The following is a 14,704-nucleotide window of genomic DNA, read 5'->3' as shown; positions in this document are numbered from 1 at the left end:
AAAATGTCACAACTTCTACTCCTCCTCTGAAAGATTACACCTGGCTTATTTTTTCTGACTCGTCATTGGACTTAAGCTAACTGGGATCTGTCTGTCCTGCTGGCCTCAGTGTCACTCAGTATGGTATAAGAATGTTTCTTGATAAGGGATGTGGGCCAGGAAACCTGGCCTTAACAGAGCAACAGCTGAAGGAAGCCCCCAAAGAAGAAGGGGGATGTCTGCAAACCTGTCAGCTGGCTAAAAAGCATGGTCAGAGCCCCAGTGCCAGGTAAGAGGGCCCCTGGGGCTGGGACGAGAAGGCGGGAGTGTTGGTGCTCCGGCCAGAGGCTGCTGTGCAGAGAGTCAGGGTAGGGAGCGCTCTTTGGACACAGCCTTGGGGTTTCTGGAGGAGTCTGCCTCAGATCCAAAACAGTTTTCACCACTTTACCTGCACAGCTAAAGTGCTGGCTGCGGGCGCTTCTGGGAGACACAGGGCATCACCCTCCTTATTTTTTCGTTAATTAGAAGCACACGTATATACACACTGACAACAAACAAATAAAACATGCTGTTATTTCCTTTTTACTACAAGATAACACATAAACCTTGTACAAGTTTAAAAATACGAAAAAAGCAAGTAATGGTCGTAAAGGTAATGATAATAAAATACTTGTAATCCCATCACTCAGCAACAGGCGCTTGTGACAGTCTTCTGCTATCACAGTGATAAAGGAAGACTCCAGAAGAATTGATGCATTCAAACTGGGGTGTTGGCAGAGAACGTTGAAAATACTGTGGACCCAGAAGAACAAACAAGCCAGTTTTAGAAGAAGTACAACCAGAGTGCTTCGCAGAAGCAAGAATGAGGAGATGTCGACTGTCTTTGTACACATCAGCGGGCAAGACCAGTCGCCAGACAAGGACATCATGATTGGCGAAGGAGGGGGTCAGTGAAAATGAGGAAACCCCTCCGTAAGATGCACTGACGCAACAGCCACCGCAGTGGACTCGAACGTACCAATGGGCGGCATCCGGCTCTACACAAGCTGACTCAATGGCAGCTGATAATAATGACAGCAGTCATCATGTCAACTAGGAATCAGTTGCAGTCAAGTTGATTCTGACTCACAGGGACCTCGTGCGTTTCAGAGGACAACTGTGTTCCACAGAGTTTTCGGTGGCTGGTATTTTGGAAGTAGATCACCAGGCTTTTCTTCTGAGGTACCTCTGGGTAGACTTGAACCTCCAACCTTTCAGTTAGCAGCCGAGCACATGAACCATTTGCACCGCCCAGGGACTCCAAGAGAGATACTAAGGGATGGAAAGGGATATGACGAAATACTGACTCGTGGAGCTACCTTTCCATCAACAAAACTACAGCTCAAGGCAGTAACCAAACTACACTTTCTATAACATCCCGTGGAAGACTCAGCAGTGAACTGTGAAGACAGGCTGATAGAAAGGGAAGAAACTGTAGAGTTGACTTTTGCACATTAGCGTGAGCATCTGAACGTTAGGAGCCACTTCAGCGAACACAAGCTCTACTTCATTTCAGGCTTCATTGCAGTCTATTTCTGACCTGACATAAGATGAAGTTAGAGGAAAGGGACAAGGACAGATTCCTTGAGCTGTCTAGGGTTCTGTAATGTGTTTACAAGACCTCTGATAGTTGTTATGGAGAACAGATATAAGGGCAGATTAGATGCAAATTCTGTCCTTCACATTTAACACTTAGACAATTGATAAAGAACATGGCAAGTGTAATTAAAAGACTGAAACTGAAGTGCTGTAGTTTTTGAGAGCAGAGGGGAGTCCTTTATATACAGGAGGGTAAGAGAAGGCTTTAGGAGCCCTGGTGGCACAATAGTCAAGTTTTCGGCTGCTGACTGGTCAGTAGTTTGAACCAACCAGCCACTTCGAGGGAGTAAAGACCTGGCAACCTGCTCCCATAAAGATTACAGCCTAGGAAACACTGTGGAACAGTTCTACTCTGTCCTATAGGGTCAAGATGAGTTGGAATCGACCCGACGGCACACAACAACAACATGAGAAGACTTAACTGGAGCTGGGTGGCAGAGGATGAATAGAATCTGATTTTGGGTAGATAAGGACAGCACAGTCCAAGCCAAAAGGATTAGATAAAAACAAGCAAAGAAAAGTGAACCATGTATGACCTGTATGGAAAGCAAAAAACAGTTCAGCTTGGCCAAAGACAAAGGTACGTAAAACATGTAAGAACTACGTTTTATTTAGCAAGCAACACCCTTCTGTCAGTTTGTCTTACTGTGGTGGCTTTCATGTTGTTATGATGCTGGAAGCTATGTCACCAGTACTTTGAATACAGCAGAGTCACCCAGATTTCAGTGGCGCTTCCAGACAAAGCCAACTAGAAAGAAAGGCCCGGCGATCTACTTCATAAAATCAAGCAAGGAAAATCTTACGGATCACAACAAAGTATTGTCTGACTCCCTTGCTTTGGACATGACATCAGGAGGGATCGATTGCTGGAGAAGAATATCATATTTGGTAAAGTAGAGGGTCAGCGAGGGCAAGAGAGACCCTTGGTGAGATGGATTGGCACAATAGCCACAAAAACAGATTCAAACATGCTGGTGATTGTGAGGATGATACGGGTCCAGGCGACGTGTTGTTCTGTTGCACATAAGTCACCAAGAGATGGAGCCAACTAGAAGGCAGCTGTCTATCTATTTATTGTGCACTCGCTATGTGATAAGTACCGGGTAGAGGGCTTGATAAATTGTCTTGTTTGAACTCTACTACCCTGTCATCAATCATACCATGCTCATTTTACAGATTGAGATAATAGAGGCCCAGGGAGGATTTTAGGCAAGAGAAATTGCTTATTTGGAACTGTGTTCCTGGAAGATTAATTTGGTGTCTGCGGCAGGATGGAGTGTAATGCAGGAATAATGGAGATGGAAGATCATCTCCATGGTTAAGGCCATGGCAGTAGTCCAAATGACAGGTGATGAAGCTCTGACTTACAACCATAATGGGGAAGAGGGACAGATATGAGCGTGCTGCAGAGCTTGAACCCAGAGAATTAGAAAACTAATTGCATGGGAGATGTAAGGAAAAGAAATGATGCTGAAGTTTCAAACCCCCATGACTATGAAGATGGCAGAGCCATTAATAGAGAGTGAAAGGATAGGAGCACTTAGGAAGGGGGTGATGGATTGGGTCTATATATCCAGTAGAACAGCCGGAGGTAGAGTTCCAGGAGACAGTGGGAAACAGGAGGTTAACCCAAGAGATAGAAATCTGGGGGCAGAGATGTAATAGGCCAGTGTCTGGACACATTTCAGAGAACTGGCCACTGCATAAGGTGGCGTCACAGAGCGGGATGATGGGACTCCCAAATCCTGAAGATCCAGGGGTATTAAAAACTTATCATCATATAACCCTTTAGCTCAGAATTATCTGTGGTGGATTTTAAGTAGGCAAGAATAGATGTCCAAGATACCATTCATTTTACTTTTGGAGGGAAATTCTATTTCAGAAGTAGTCCCCGGGTTGCACGAATGTTAAGGGATCCACTACTAACCAAGATGTTGGTGGTTTGAACCCACCCAGAGCTGCCTTGGAAGAGAGACCCGGTGATCTGCTTCTGAAAGGTCACAGCCTATGAAAACCTATGGAGCAAGCTCTGTTGAGCACATATGGGGCTGCTGAAGAATCAACGCAATGGCGACTGATTTGGTCTGGTTCCTATTTTGAAGGAATGGTGTGTGCGTGTGCGTGGGTGTGTGTGCATCGCACTTAACTCTCCTAGGCCCAGCCTTCACTTGTATATTTCAGTAATGTTGGTAACCGAAGAAAGTATAAGCTGCTGTTACTGACGCCTTGAAGTGGCTCTGTGTGAAATCCTTTAGACCAGAAACCTTAGTCACGGCTGTGTTTGGAAGCCTGCTCAGACTGGCTAAATTGTGATACGCACCACATAAATTCTTTTGTGGTGGGTATTACTAATGAGAAGTTTAAAAAATAAATTTTATTTTATATACAATTTTTTCCACCCCGTGGTTCCCCCTCCCCACAACAACAAAATAGAATAAAGGCAATTTTCATAATATGTTCTTCAAAATTGGATAGTTGGTAGCATTTTTTTTCCCCCAAATCCCCAAAGTAAACGACTTCCTTTCAAATCTGAAGCATAAATCATCATTGTGCTTTCTTTCTGGGGTCTGCGTTCTGTCAAATTAACAACTCTAGAAAGAAGCGCATATTTTCAGCTGACCTGCAGTTGGACCTAACCTTTCTTGCCCAAACTGTCCTCAGACATTTTAGTCGGGGAGAAGAGAGGACACACTCTCAGAGTCTGCTGTGTGTGGCCCGGATCCCGTTCTCTGGCTCCAAGAATTTAATCACTCTACCTCACAGGAGCTGTTTTTGGCTAATGAGTCCTTAGCTCCAAGTTTTCTTCCGACTAACGAGTGCTAATAAAATGCATTTAACTCCACTAATGCAACAAAAACTCGGCATTATTCCGTTGTATCTACTTAATAAGAACCTTGTTCAATATCAAGTTACAGCCCGCTCAGCCAAAGCAGTATTTTGGGGGAAGTAGGGTTGGTGGGAAGGGAATATCAAGTGCTATAATTTGGACATTCCACCTTAATATGCCCGGCAGTATTATATGATTGCTTAATTCATGTAGCCGAGCTAGTCTGATCCTTCTGCCAACTGTTTCGTAAAATTTACTGCAGTGCTAGGCAACCAGTCCCACCACACAAGCTCGAAATATAGTATCGCTTTTCCTGGGACCAAGCTATTAGCAGTTGTTTGGGGAGAGGCAACAAGCAAAGCAGCAGATACTGTTACAAAAAGGGAGAATTTTTAGATGTGCCTCATTTTCTAACACAGTTACAGCAAATCAAATTTTTATTCATCAACAATTTCCGCTATTATTTCTGGTCTAATTTCAGAGCAATTTATCTTCATTTTGGGTTTATCTTTAATGATATCCATTCTCCTACTTATTTTAGCTGTGAACTTCTCTGTCTTCTTTTGAACTAGCCTTTCTCTCAAGTGACTATCAGTAGCAAATGTCTATTGGAAGCTTCCTATATAAAGAAAAGAATTATTTTGTTATCTAAATAATCCTTGGTTAAATTAGTTAATTTTTGAGTTTCGTGTATACTGGATTTTCTTAAAGTAAAACACATCATCATTACTTGTACACTAGAGGTAAGGAACTTTATTCTGCTTTTCCTCATCAAATTCAGTGCTCTGGAAATATTTCTGGACCCTCTGTAAACTCGCCTGCTAACCAAAATGTCGGCAGTTCGAATCTACCAGCCACTCCTTGGAAACCCCACGGGGCAGCTCTGCTCTGTCCTTTCGGGTCACTATGAGTTGGAGTGGACTCAATGGCAATGGTTGGATGGTCGTTGGTTGTCACCCAAGACAAATCACATTCAGAAAATTCTTTATCTGTATTGTTCGGTAAGGTACAGAACTCTGTTCACTTTGACGACCTGATTATTAAACTGGTTTATTGGTTTTTGAAGGAGTTAAAAAGAATTATAATGTATCTACGGATTTATGAAGGGAAAAGAAGCTGGGGGGTTAGAGTGGGGAAAAGCTTCCATCTTTTTATATTTATATAGAAAAATCAATTGTTTTATATAGAGAGAGAGATGAAAATACTTTTTAAATTGTTTAGGAAAATACCCATGTAAGGGAGTGACAGTTATCTCTGGGTCCCCACACCTAACTGATCACCTGACAAGAAAATAGGCAAGAACCGTAGAAGTTCATTCAAGATTTGCCTTGTAGAGATCACCTAGCAATCATTAAGACGAGAAGGTTGTTGCTTCGTTTCTGCTCAAATGGCTTGAATCACAAATTGCTTAAGCCAAACTACACAGTATAGCTGCTCTGCTTTCCCTCTACTCCTGTTACTCTTTGGATGGGTACAGTGAAGAGGGAATTCTAGATCCTTCCAGCAAAGGAGAAGCTAGGTAATTACCGCCAGCTACGACCTTGTTCTGTAGCATCACAACATCTGCAAAGAATAAATAGATGCTTCCCCTCAACAAAAAGCATAGCTTTGTTAAAAAATGAGCCTGGATGAGAAAAACATCGCAAATTTTTATACCTTCTAATAATAACTTGAATCTTTTTTCTTTCAAACCCTAGTTCCTAGTCAGAATAGAAAATAATTTTTTTTAAATAAAGTAATACATGACTTCTGATGATTCCATGAAATAAGAAGCCAGTAATAAAAGAGAAATTTCTTTAGGACATGACTTTCTCTATTTCCCAGAATGTAGATTTTTTTGCACGTGTGTGCTAGAGAATGATAATATGAATTATTTCCTATATAATAATCTGTTTTTCTGTCTTTTGAAACTCTGTGGTTATAGGTTATTTATCTATAAACATTACCAAATAATTTTCCATTGAATCCTCCCAACTAATTTTCAATGTATTTGTAGAGAAATGCTTTTTGGTTCAGACTCTCTTTCCTCAAAAGACTAATGAAAACTGAACTCTGGGTAAGCTTCTGAGAAGATGAAGATGGCACAGGACTGGGCAACTTTTTGTTGTTATATATAATAATGGCATGAATAAGAGCAACTCCATAGCAACTAAAAACAAGCTTCTGAGAACACAATCAGGAACTGAGTTTCTCTTAAACAAACAGAAACGTAGAAGGATAATCCTTTTAGAAAGCCAGTCTTCAAAATTAGAGCTAGGAAACGTTAGCCTTTGTCCAAAGTAAGTTTTTGCCAGAACTATGGCTAGGCTGATGAGTAGTGATTTTCCTCCCTGTGACGCTGTAGTATTCAACTCCTGTAACTGTGAGAAGCAGCTTCAGTTACTTCAGGGAAGAGGCTAAAAAAAGGGAGAGGTTTATTACACCTCTATGAGCCAAGGCTACTAAAGGTATCTGAGCCTCTGTGCTCCTAAAATAAAATGGAAACGCTCACTAGAGCAGCCTTGCCTGGGATTTAATGTGCTGCCCAGTTTTCTCTGTGCTAGGCATTCGGGGAGTGCTTCTTTTTACAAGTTCAAGGTCTGGTAAGAGTGAAGGGAAAGAACCTATGGAATCTGTTTTAATCTTCAACATTTAATGGACTAGAGAAGGGAATTGTTGGTTTATAAAACTAAGTAGATCACTTGGGCTTGATTTAGCAATTGTTTCTTTGAGCCTTGACTTACTATCTTTTTGTGTTTGTTAAGCATCACCGTCTATTTCCCCCATTAAAAACCTAGGCAGCATCTTAAACCTCTTCTCACTCACCACTCACAGCCCATCAGCCATTGTGTCTCCAAGAGTCTTCTCCAGTTTCTCTTAAATCCATCTTCTTATCCTCCACCCCCTTTTTAAACAGCTTTATTCAGGCATAATTTACAAACCATGAAACGCATCCGTTTTAAGTGTACAGTTGGATGGGCTTTAGTGAGCTTATACAGTTGTGCAATAATGGTCACAATCCGGATGTAGAACAACCCAAAGCCCCCAAAAGCTGTTTGGGTGTATTTAAACGAATCCTGACTCACCCCTGGCTCCAGGCACCAATAACCAACTTTCACATAAATGTAATCATGCGGTATGTGGTCTTTCGTATCTGATACTTTTCACTTAGCATGATGTGTTCAAAGTTCCTCCATGTTGCAGCATGTGTCAACACTTTATTCTTTTTTATTGCCAAATAGGCTTCCATTGTATGGTGTCATGGATTGAATTGTTTTCCCCCAAAATATCTGTCAACTTGGCTAAGTCATGATTCCCCTGTATGATTGTATGATTGCCTACCATTTTATCAGCTGCTGTGATTTCCCTGCCCCCCAAAATGTTAAATCTCATCACTATGATGTTAGAAGACAGATTAGTGGCAGTTATATTGATGAGGTCTACAAATTAGATAGCGTCTTAAACCAATCTCTTCTGAGATATAAAAGACAGAAGTGAGCAGAGAGACATGGGGACCTCATACCACCAAGAAAGCAGCGCTGGGAGCAGAGTGAGTCATTTGGACCAGAGGTTCCTGCGCTGAGATGCTTCCAGACACCAAGGGAAGACTGATGACAAGGACCTTCCTCCAGAGCCGACAGAGAGAGAAAGCCTTCCCCTGGAGCCACCCTCTTGAATTTGGACTTCTAGCCTACTGGCCTGAGAGAATAAACTTCTCTCTGTTTTAAAACCACCCACTAGATGACTAAGACATATGGCTACACCACATTTTGCTTATCCACTCATCAGTTGAAGGACATTTGGGTCATTTCTACCTTTTGGGTATTATATTATAAATAATGCTGTTATGAACACATATTTATGTGGACATATGCTTTAATTTCTCTTGATTATCTAGAAATGGAAGTGCTGGGTCATATGAGAAGTATATGTGTAACTTAAAAAAAAATGCTAAAATTTTCTAAAGCGGCTGTATCATTTTACATTCCCACCAGCCATGTACAAGGATTACAGTTTCTCCCCATCCTGGCCAACAATTGGTCTTGTCAGCCTTTTAAATTTTACCCATTCTAGCGAGTGTATATAGGAGCTCTGGAAGTACCACTAACCAAAATGTTGGTGGTTCAAACCCACCATCCACTGGAGAAAAGGCCTAGCAATCTACCCTTACAAAGATTGTTGTCGTTGTGTGCTATCAAGTTGATTTCAACTCATAGTGACCCTATCGTACAAAGTAGAACTGCTCCATAGGGTTTCTTCCCCGGGGAGGCTGGGAGGTTCCAACCACTGACCTTTCGGTTAGCAGCCAGAGAGCTTAGCCTCTGCATTACTGGGACTCCTGCCCCACAGGGTTTTCCAGGCTTAAAAGGTTACAGCCTAGGAAACCCTATGGGGCAGTTCTAATCTGTTCTAGAGGGTTGAGTCAGAATTGAGTCATAGGCAATGGTTTGGTTTAGTTTAGTGAGCTCATAGTGCGGGGTCTCACTGTGGTTTACTCATTTACTTTAATGATGCTGAGCACTCCTGCTCCCGGTTTAGATTCTCCCTCACCTCTTCCCACCTGGATTACTAACTACACTTAGTAAGCCACGAGGTGTTTACAGTTTTCTTTACCCATTACACCTTCCCCTTGCCCTTCTGAGAATAGGCCCCTTTGTCCTATGGTGTTCTCTTTACACACATTTCGAGTGTGGCTGATCCTGCCCCCACCTCCCACCACCACTCAGAGCGTCCTGTCAACCAGGCCTGGCTAACTAGAAAACAATATTTCCTAACAAAGCCATTGATTAAGAGACGGTAGGGTCAGTCCATTTCCCTTGGCAATCTTATTAGTTGCAAGTACTCAAAACAAGTAACCTAGTTGTTGTTGTTAGGTTCCATTGAATTGGTTCTGACTCATAGTGACTCTATGTACCACAGAATGAGACACTGCCCGGTCCTGCTCCATCCTCACATTCGTTGCTATGTTTGAGCCCCTTGTTGCAGCCACTGTGTTGTCAATCCATCTCGTTGAGGGTCTTCCTCTCTTTCGCTGACCCTCTACTTTATCAAGTGTGATAGATTAAGTGGGGGGTAGGGTCATCACATTTCCCTTGGCAACAACAAGTACTTAAACCCAAGTAACCTAACAAACCTATGAAATTGTGTGTGGATGTATATGTTTTCACTCAACATAGCCTATAGCTCCCTTGACTCTGTCATAACCCACCCATTCTAAGGCTCCCCTTACAGCCAAGATGGATGTGGTCCACTCCACTCACACACTCTCCAGAAATTATTTTTTATTTTGTTTTGTTTTATGTTATTTTACTTTGCTGTTTTATCCTTCTCATATATTCTGCTCTTGCCCTAATATTAACTGCAGATTGGGTTGAGAGGGTATCACTGCCTCTGACCAAACACTCAGGCTTGCCCTTAGCATTCTTCTAACTGGGCTTGGAAGAGTAAGGCTGCCAAAGTAGCCGAACAGTTTGAGACTTTTTACCTGTTACTAGCACTGTACAGTTAAAAAAGTTTTATAACCTCTCTATGCCTTGCTTTGTTGCATCAACTAAATGGGGTTATTAATAGTAATATCCTTGATTTATTTGTCATAATGATTCAATATGTCATAAAACAAAACCCAGTGCCGTCGAACATAGTCAGAACACGGTCAGAACACAGTCAGAACAGTGACTGCCACATAGTAAATGCTCAGTAAATGGTAACTACTTTTTAACTGTATGTGCACACACAGAGGTGCTATGAATGACCACCATAGTTGACAGGGTGAGATTAGCCCCGCTGTGATAGGCTGAAAGACGACTCCAAAACCTCTGAACATCCCTTTGTCCTATTTGGCAATCGACTGTTAGTTTATATCTCTGAAACAAGAAAACTGTGCCTGAAAAATGTAAGGACTTCAGATCATCCCACACAGTTTCTGGTGTCAATCACTAATCCAAAGAAATCTTTCCTCACCACCTTTCCAGCACACACCAGAACTTCAGCTGTACAGTAACTGCTGGAAATAATCAGCTGGAGCTGTAACTTGATGGGAAGCTCTTAGCTGCCCTTGCTGTGTTTTACTAATGAATCTACCCTCAAATGAAATGAAAACAAAAACTAACAATAAAATTTTCCCTTTAGCCCAGGCCAGAAATCTGAAACAGATAAAATTCAAATTTCATTTGCCCAAACCCCATTGGTACATTTTGTTTACATTGTTGACTAAAAAATGATCACAATTACCTTTATAGAAGTATACTTCTTCCACCCTTCCTTCATTTCGTTATTATAAATATATGCATGACTCATAGTGACACTACTTACAACAGAATGAAACACTACCTGGTCCTGTGCCATTCTCACAATTCTTGCTATGTTTGAGTCCATCGTTGCAGCCATGTATCAATCCATCTCGTTGAGGGTCTTCTTTTATGCTGATCTTCGACTTTACCAAGCACGATGTCCTCCAGGGACTGATCCCTCTTGATAACATGTCCAAAGTACGTGGGACTAAGTCTTGCCATTCTCCCTTCTAAGGAGCATTCTGGCTGTGCTCTTCCACCTTCCTTACTCGTTCAACTTTCACATGCATATCAGGCAGTTGAAAAGACCATGACTTGGGTCAGCTGAACCTTAATTCTCAAAGTGACATCTTTGCTTTTTAACACTTGAAAGAGGCCTTTTGCTTGAAATTTGCCCAAAGCAATACGTCATTTGATGTGTTGACTGCTGCTTCCATGAACATTGATTGGGAATCCAAATAAAATGAAATCCTTGACAACTTCAATCTTTTCTCTGTTTCTCATGATGTTACTTATTGGCCCAATTATAAGGATTTTCATTTTCTTTATGTTGAAGCGTAATTCATACTGAAGGCTGTAGCCTAACACTTTTACCTACCATAAAGTTATAATGCATTGGAGTCCTTCTCTGAGTGTTGGCAAACTGATGGGTGAATATGAGAAGATTGGAGCTCAGCAGGGGCTGACACTATGTTAATCCTGCCATGTGCCAGACCAGAATGCTCTCATGAAATGTCAAAATAAAGCTATTTCAATATTTTCTGTTACAGATATGTTGCCGAACCCAGAAAGGTGGGTCCTCCCTGGCGCAATCAGGTTTGCCAATGACCTGGACACTGGTTTTTGAGAAAGAGAAAGTAACTTTAATGCAATGTGCAAAGCAAGGAGCCGAGAGGAAGTTCCTCAGATCCGACTCCCCTAGTGATGGGGAAAGAGGGTTTTTATGTGTTTTCGGCAGCAAAATGACAGCCAACAGTAGTACTGAGGGGGGGGGGAATTCTAGAGGGAATACATAGGGAAGACATTGCAGGAATTATGGTGGCCAGGAAACAGGAGGTGACTTGGTTCTTGTTAGACTTCTCACTTTGGAATGGGGTCTAGGTGATGATTTTCCTTCTGATTTGTTCTGCCTGTTGCTGCGTCCTCTGTTGAGGTCAACTAATAGTCACAGCTGCCCTTCTGTGCATGTGGGGTGGGCCAAATATGGCTTGGGGTTGTTTAAGGCAGTCCCTTCTCACTAATGGAAATTTACTGGCATTCGTAGGGTCTGGTTACAGATAGAACTGAAAAAAAAATAGCTATCCATTGTTAACATCCTCCTGTCCTTCAAAGGTTTGCTCAAATATCATTCTATTAAAGAAATTCGCTCTGTCTACTCTCTTTAAAATGACAACCTGCCCCCAACCCAGCTTTCCTTATCCCACTTACCCGGTTTTAGTTTTTATTGTTAAATTGCATTGTACATATTTATATACTAGTAGTTCCCTTATTTTTCATATTTATTGCTCATTTTCCATTCTTTCTGACTAAAATATAAGCTTCGTAAGGGAGGTATTTTGGGGGCCGGGGTGGGGGGGAGGTTTGCGTTGTTTCCTGATGTGTTTAAAGCATCTGCTACAGAGTAAATTCAATACATATTTGTTGAATGAATGAATTTTAGATTCAGGTCCTGGGCCAACTCACTTTTTTGTACTTTCTTATTATTTCCTAAGTTAGCTGCTATAGCAACAGCTGTGACATTGGCTTCCTTGAAGGTGTGGGTTTGAATGTACACCCTGTGGAGAAATCTAAGTGCTTTTTTGACAAACCACTGTCTTCAGCCTCGTTGCTCTTGTGTTCTCCTCAGCCCTAGAACAGCCAAGCCAGGAGGTCATGAGAAGTGACTGGGAGTCCAACAGACCATGCAGATGGAATTTTTTCATTGATTAAAAATAGGGCGGAGAAGATTGCTGAGACCATAAATAAACGGTGGAGAAAGAACATCTCTTTTCTCCAACTTCCAAAGTAAATGATTAAAACTACACATCTATCATGCTTAATAAAATAACGTCATAATTTTCTCAGTAAAAAAGCTATTGAAACCATGTATATAAGTAGAATGTGGACTTATATAAACATCCCTCTGGTTCACACGGGCTCTTCTCAGCTGGGCTTAAAGCTGAACTCTGGACACCCGTTGGAACATACTTTGTTACATTACAATAGAGATGAGATAACTGCCTTGTCTCTTGTCCAGCAAGGAAGGGAGGGGCATTCTGCCCTGATTGATCTGGCCAGTGACATTCTAAAGGAACCCCATTCCTGGTGCTGAAACATACCCACACACATTTTTATACCTAATATTTCTAGGTGGTGTTGGAAAATCAACTCAGTAGGAAATGGGTTGGAAACTCTGGTGGCGTAGTGGTTAAGTGCTACAGCTACTAACCAAAGCATTGGCAGTTTGAATTCGCCAGGCGCTCCTTGGAAACTCTGTGGGGCAGTTCTACTCTGTCCTATAGGGTCACTATGAGTCAGAATCGACTTGATGGTACTGGGTTTGGTTTTGGTTTGGAGGAAATAGGTTGGTGTAGTCTAATTTCACATTGAAAAACATATGTTAATATACTGAAAGCTGTGAAAGCTGGGACCTGTGTAAGGCAGAAACCTGTCCGAGAAGGAAAACTTCAATATTTTCCACCAATAGAGAGAGATAGAAAAAGTGGTAAGGCTGCACCCGGTCAAAGGCAGAAAATTTGGGAGACCCAGGAAAACAAAGCAGTCTGTCGGGTTCTGGCGTTCACAGGTTTCCCTATATACCTTTACCTCTAGTATAAGAGAGCAACACCACTGTCAGTGATAAAACAAGCATGGGTTTCACTGAGGCACCTGAGACAGGCCTCCAGAAGAGGGAGGAGGATGACAGGGGAGCCGTTTCTGCTGTACAGCAAGAGCGCAGTGTTAGGGGCTCTCCAGCAGAAGGTGGCACAGGTCACATGTGAAGCACTGAATTCACAAGCATTGATTGCATTGTTACCAAGCAGCCCTCTTCAGAAAAGAACTTTGGGAAGTGATTATTGCTGTTGGCTAAATTTGCACATTTTTAATGATCATGGACTTATTTTTACCCTGAGCTACCATAATTTCAAGATTATTATACGGTCTCATAAGCTCCCAACCACTTGCCATTGAGTTGATTCTAACTCATGATGACTACATGTGGGTCAGAGTAGAACTGTGCTCCGTAGGAGTTTCAATGGCTTGTTTTATGGAAGTAGATCACCAGGCATCTGGGTGGATTTGAACTGCCAGCCTTTAGGTCATTAGAAAGAAAAAAAAAAAAAACAAGCCAGTTGCTGTCAAGTGAATTCCAACTTATAGTGATCCCATGTGTAGTAGAGTAGGAAGATCGCTAGGCCTTTCTTCCGAGGTCCCTCTGGTTTGTTTCAACCACCAACCATTTGCATCACCCAGGAGGTGCTGTCTCATGAACCAGTAGGTCCTATGTAGTGAGCAAGAGATGGTATGAAGATAGAGGGCCAGGAGGGCATGCATTTTGGGGAAGCCTTGAGCTATCCTTCACCCTGGGAGATTGCTTTCAGTATAATCATTGGTCTGTTGTTTCCATTTTCCCTCCACTTTGAAGGAAGAACACTTTACTGAATTCTAGATCTCTCTGAGGTAGGAAATTACTGGAGCCCCTCTGGTTTAACGGACAAATGACACTAAGGCTCAACCATTTAGCACCTCACAGCAGCAGCTTTCACTGTCAGGCAGGTGCAGAATGGGCCTCGTGTTAGGATGAAAGAGAACATAATTAATTCCTGCAGACCGCAATTCTCCATTACTCCTGTCTCGAGTCATTCATTTTCTCAGTGAGAATCAGGCATGTGGAGGGTACCATTAGGAGGGCTATTTTTATTTACCTTCTTGCTGATAATTCTATTTCTCTGTGCAAGCAGAGATAATCACAGCAATCCCTGATTTAGTAATAGTCTTTTTCAGAAGCATT

Source organism: Loxodonta africana, chromosome 25, assembly GCF_030014295.1.
Source record: "Loxodonta africana isolate mLoxAfr1 chromosome 25, mLoxAfr1.hap2, whole genome shotgun sequence".
Lineage (NCBI taxonomy): Eukaryota > Metazoa > Chordata > Mammalia > Proboscidea > Elephantidae > Loxodonta > Loxodonta africana.
Note: the sequence above shows the minus strand (reverse complement) of the source record.